Raw genomic sequence first — 5,967 nt, 5'->3', positions numbered from 1 at the left:
TTCCTTGATTCTATTGAAGGTTCTGGTGCTGATCCATCCGTGGTTTTTCAGTCCTATTTCTTCGTTTGCAGTGGCTTCTCTTGCGAGTCTGTTTGCGGTTATCATTTCCTTCGTTGTCATTCTGCGGCACCATTTTAGCAATATTTCACTACCGCTTTTCTGCAAATCTAGCAAGGTTGCTTTGATTTGCATTATGTCCTTATTTCGTGTGTTTGCGTGCTCGGCCCACCATATGGACATTCTACTGTCCGTTCGAATGGTGATTGGTCCCGGTAGGCTTCTGTTCCGTACCAGAGTTCTGCCGCTCTGGAGCTCGATTCGTCTTCTATTCTTAGACTTATCTCTTCTGTCCGAATCACTATTCCTATGCCTGCTTTTCCTTCCTTGGCACTAGCGCCTGTCCATATCTTAGTGTTTCCGACGCTAGTTGTCCGATTTTCCCACGGTTCCTCCCATAGCCATGACAATTCCTTTGGTTCTAATTCTTTTGGCCCATTGGGGTATCCGTATTTTTCAGCAGCTCACCCCCATAGTATCTTTGACCTGGATGATGTCTTCGCCAAGTTTGACCGTCGGTGGTCTGCTGTTTTTCTTGCTTCAGAAACAGCAAGCCTCAGTCTTTTCCTTGTTCTATTCTGCTGCTGCCCGTAGGCCCATTTTTGACAATTTTCCTAACAGTTGTTCCTGGCAAGATCCAGCCTGTTTCTGTTGTATTTTTGCTGAGAGCAATCACCTGGTCGTCCCCGAATGCCTGAATTCTCATTCCGCAGTCCCCTACTTCTGATTCGGTGAATTTGCGGGACCAGCTGTTCATGCCCAGCGGCCATAGCGTTGGCCCTAAGCTTGACATTTGCGGACGTCCCTTGTCAATTTCCATTGCCACTTGGTTGCTGATGATTTTCCTTCCCGTCAAGAAGCTGGCTATTGATCTTGCCATTTTCTTATTTATTCTGCTTCTTCGCAGTTCTTCCAATATTTCTACCTGGGTTGCTCTGTTGAAAGCGTTTCGGAGGTCCAGCGTCACCATTAGAACATGTTTCCCTTGTTCTTTTTTGGTGTTGATCCATTTCAGTAGATCATTCACGGCTTTTACGGTTGACCTGTTTTTTCTGATGCCGTACTGCCTCGAATCATGTAGCTCCATTTTCTCCTCTGATTAAGTACTTTGTCTAGTACTTTTCCTAGCGTTGGTAGAAGACTAATGGGTCGTTCGCCTCCGTCGCTTTTCTTTAACCAGCACAATTTGGCCGTTTTCTATATCTTTGAAAGTATCCCGCGTTGTACAATTCCTGTACAGCGTCAGGAACTCGTGTATTTTCGAGATCCAGACATTCTTGAGGAGCTAGTTTGGTATGCGGTTTTCCCCTTCTGCCTTTCGGTTTCTCATGTTCTCTATAACCGATTCGATTTCTCCTTCGGTTATTTCTTCCTCGCCAGTCTTCGTACTCGGCCATTCCTCGCTCATGATTTCGCGAGTTCGCTTTGTTTCCTTCAGGTCCATTGCTGGGTGGTATTTCTCCACTCTTTGTTTTTCGGCTGCTTCTCTTGCCTCCAGTGTTGCGTCCTCAGGCGTTTCTACCACTTCGCCTCTTCTTATGCCCATTCTTCTGATGGCTTCCCAAATACAGTCCTACGAGTCTGTTTCTATCAGGTTGTTAATCGCCTTACTGTCGTGCTCGGTTTTCATTTCTCGTATCATTTTCCGATACTGTCTCTTCCGTTCGTTGTACTGATTCACTATTTGTTGATTGTCCGTGCTTCTTCTTACTCACCTCTTCAGTGCAGTTAGCGCTCGTTTTTGATCCGCACACTGCCCATCCCACCATTCATTGCCATTTTTTACCATGATGGTTTTCGTTTTACCAGTCGTCCTGCTGCCTGTATGGCTTTCTGAAGACTGGCCGCTTGCTCCTCAATCACTTCGTGTGTTACTGTTTGTCCGATATTGGTCTCTATTTCTTCCCGTTTCACCCTGACCAGATCCCAATCGGTGCTGGCGATATCCCATCTTGCCCTATTTTTTGGGTTGGTTTTCCCATTTACGCTCGCCACTCGATATTCGATATATCTGTGGTCGCTTAGTGTTTTCTCGTCACCTTTGATTTTCCATTCTTCCACGTTTATTCCCCTACTCCACGTGAGGTCCATGTGCCCCTATTACAATCGAAGCTGGGCACCCTCTGGTCTCCTTCTGCGAGCTATAGGCCGTGGCTGATTGCCCAGTCTAGAAGTTCCTCACCTCTGGGTGAGCATCTGGAGTTTCCCCACAACGTGTGTTTTGCGTTGAAGTCCCCGGCGACTATCCATTTGCCTCGGTATCTATTTATTCCGGCGGTGAGTTCGTCTAAACTTTTCTGTGCCCTCTCGCCTGGATCCTCGTAGACGTTTGTGATCAAGACGTCATCTATTGCGATTGTTGTCACATTTTTTGTTGACAACTCCTCTATCAGTAGGGACTGGATTTCTTCTCTGGTCCAGATTTGGGTTTTGCTTCCCTTCATCTTTCTCATGAGTTTCCTTCTCATGCCTGTATCCTCGGCGTTGGTTCCTGGATTAGTACTATCTCCAATCCAACTCTAGTAGTATATTGAAATACACATAGGTATGTGAATTAATTTACTTATAACTGGTATATTTGGTGACTGCTTTGGTACCTTCGCTAACGGTATGCTTAGCCAATTCACCGGGTAACAATAACCTAACGGCGGTTTGGATTTCTCTGCTCGTTATCTGGTCGATCTTTTATTGTAATGGGCGAGGCGCCACACTTCGACGGCTCTCCTTTCGAATATATCGTCTATGAAAGAATTTGTGAACGACATGGCCTTGGTGGAGATACTCGTATTGGGATGAACCTGCTTTAAAACTTTGTATATGTAAATCGCATAGCTTTCCTTCCTCACGCGCTTCTTTTTCTTATCGCTCTTAGAGATATTTTTCTGGGCTTCTCCAGCTTTCTTGGTCGCCTTACCGTTTGTCTTTGGTGGCATTTCGAAATAAAAATCCGGACGTCTCACGTACCTCAAAGATTACTTAACTAAAAAATGCCTTTAATTCTAGAAATTATAGCATTCGAAGGAACAGTTCTAAGCCCCGTCCACAGCCCTTGTTAGAGTCTGATTGGTCGCGTATGTAAGAAGTTTCCAGTACCGTTTTTGATTTAAAGGTGAGTTGTATCTAACAAGGATCGAGATTAACATACCCGGACGTGGTAAACGCGGAAAAGTGAAGGGAAAGGCGAAGTCTCGTTCCAATCGTGCGATATTACCTCTTTCTGTCCGTCGTATTCACTGACTTCTAAGGAAAGGAAATTACGCGTAGGGGCCGGTGCTCCCGTTTACTTAGCTACCGTAATGGAATATCTGGCAGCCGAAGTTCTCGAGTTGGCGGATAACGCCGCTAGCGACAACAAGAAAACAAGGATTATCCCTAGGCATTTACAATTGGCCATCAGAAACGACGAGGAATTGAATAAACTGTTATCTGGCGTTACTATTGCCCAGGGCGGCGTCTTGCCTAACATTTAAGCAGTATTATTGCCTAAAAAGACGGACAGCAAAACCAAATAGGTAACGCAAACCGTTTAAAGTTTTACATACGCTCTTTAATATCGGTCCTTTTCAGGGCCAACAAAATCGTATAAAAAAGATGTTAGAATACGCGTTCTTAAAGAATAAATATTAACTAGAAAATTTATAAATAATCTGATCTATACTGAATATTCCTTTATTACTGTTTTAAAGTATCGATCGATCGATCGGTTCCCTAATTAGTTACGGCTCTATCTAGAAAATAATCATTTAAGTAATAATAAGATAATAAATAAATTATATAAATATTCTTTCTTTTATACAGTTATATTGAAGTTCGAATGTATTTTTTAGGGAAGTCGTCGCACGTCCAGGATTGTCGGGATATTTGTAATTTTTAACTCCGTCTCTTCTTGATCTGACGATGAAAAGTGTCGCCTATTTAATATATCGCCATACATAGTACTAATAGTTTTATTTCTTTTTCTTTGGTGATACTGGGTTTTTAGATTTTGCATCTTCGCCAGCGGCAACACGAACAGTTGAGGTAGCCGTCTTAGCACTTTTCGGTTTAGGCGCGTTGGGCTTTTTCGTAGGTCCGGCTTTATTAGATTTTTTCGCTTTGGAAGGCGATTTCGGGGATTTTGCGGCTGTGTTGCTTTTTGCTGCTTTCGAAGATGAACTATTAGCGGCGGCATTGGAAGCGGACGTTGATTTTTTTCCTGTTTTCTTTTCGACGGCTTTTTTTGGCAGAAGCTTTTTTCTCGGCCAGAGTTGCAGATTCACCTTCCTTACTTTTAGCTTTCTTAGTTATGACGGCTGCGGTCGTCTTTTTTTCCATTTTATCTGAGGTTTTTTTGGCAGACGCTTTTTTACCACCGGCTGTCGTAGCTGACGCGGCACCTCCTACTGATTTTCGCTTATTTTTCTGTCCGGTTTTGGCAGTGGCCGTTTTTATTTTCTTCGTACCTGCGGCTGTCGTACCTCCTCCTTTACGTGCCGAAGCCGCTAATTTAAATGCCACTTTTACAACACCACTGGTCTCTTCGAATATCAGACCAGATATACGTTTTACGCCGCCTCGTCTAGCCAATCTTCTGATGGCTGGCTTCGCAATAACTTGGATATTATAACCAAGCACTCTACGATGCCGCTTGGCTCCTCCTTTTCCCAAACCTTTACCATCTTTACCACCGCCGGTCATATTTTATCGAACCTAATACAAAAAAAATTAAATGATCTCGAATAAGTAGCGCGCTCACAACACGAGTGCTACGGACAACTGTTGTCGATTGCATTCAATCAGCCCGGTTTTGAGGACTTAGGATTGAGTTCCGCCCACTAGCACAAAACGGACCAATCAGATTAGATAACACGTTATAAAAAGGACTCTCTGATTTTATGATTAAATCAGTTCGAAAGGGGTCGCCGTCGTTTGCGTTTGATAATTATTCTCATTATCTTTAATTTAAAAATATTGCTCGTACCAAGCAAACTGCGCGAAGATCAACAGGAGGTAAAGCTCCTAGGAAGTAGCCAGGAAAAGCGCTCAATCTATCGGTGGCGTTAAAAAACCACATCGCTACCGACCCGTGACGGTCGCTTTGCGGGAGATTCGCCGTTATCAAAAGAGCACCGAATTATTGATTAGGAAATTACCTTTCCAACGATTAGTTCCCGAAATCGCTCAAGACTTCAAGACCGATTTACGTTTTCAAAATTCGGCGGTGATGGCTTTACAAGAGGCCAGCGAATCTTATTTAGTCGGTCTTTTTGAGGATACTAATTAATCTGCGATACATGCAATGCCTGTATCTTTCTGCCTATTGTATATCGAATGACGGCATTTCGGGGATCGAAGATGTGCGCAACTACGCCCCACGTTTAACTGTTTGGCCTATTGTATACCGGATGACGACACTTCGTGGACAGAGGACGTGACGCAAATAGGCCCCACGTTTGAAAGCTCGACCTATTTTTTAACGGATGATGAACCTTCGGGTATAGAGGACGTGCCACAAATACGCCCCACGTTTAACTGTTTGTCCTATTGTATACCGGATGACGACTGTTCGGGGATAAAGTGCGTGTCGCAAATATGCCCCACGTTTAACTATTTTACCTATTGTATACCAGATGACGACACTTCGTAGATAGAGTGCGTGTCGCAAATACGCCCCAAAATTAACGATTCGGCCTATTGTATACCCGATGACGACCCTTCCGTGATAGAGGGTGTGCCGCAAATACGGCCCACGTTTAACGGTTCGGCCTATTGTATACCGGATGGCGATATTTCTAGGAGAGAGTGCGTGCCTCAAATACGCTCCATATTTAACGGTTCTGATTATTTTATACCGGATGACGACCCTTCCATGATAGAGGGTGTGATGCAAGTACGCCCCAAAATTAAAGATTCGGCCTATTGTATACCTGA

At 44.0% G+C, this 5,967-nt stretch overlaps 2 pseudogenes; one reads left to right on the top strand and one right to left on the bottom strand.

The window, feature by feature from the left end:
* Window positions 1–2,584: 2,584 nt before the first annotated feature.
* LOC143205625 (histone H2B-like) lies at window positions 2,585–2,990 on the bottom strand (annotated as a pseudogene).
* Window positions 2,991–5,006: 2,016 nt separating this feature from the next.
* On the top strand, window positions 5,007–5,320 carry LOC143205472 (histone H3-like; annotated as a pseudogene).
* Window positions 5,321–5,967: the final 647 nt, after the last annotated feature.

The sequence above is a fragment of the Rhynchophorus ferrugineus genome, unplaced genomic scaffold, assembly GCF_030347505.1.
Source record: "Rhynchophorus ferrugineus isolate W39M unplaced genomic scaffold, kcgeb_rfMv2 rfM12, whole genome shotgun sequence".
NCBI lineage: Eukaryota > Metazoa > Arthropoda > Insecta > Coleoptera > Curculionidae > Rhynchophorus > Rhynchophorus ferrugineus.
The sequence above is the reverse complement of the archived record's forward strand: the minus strand, read 5'-3'. Positions and strand labels throughout refer to the sequence as shown.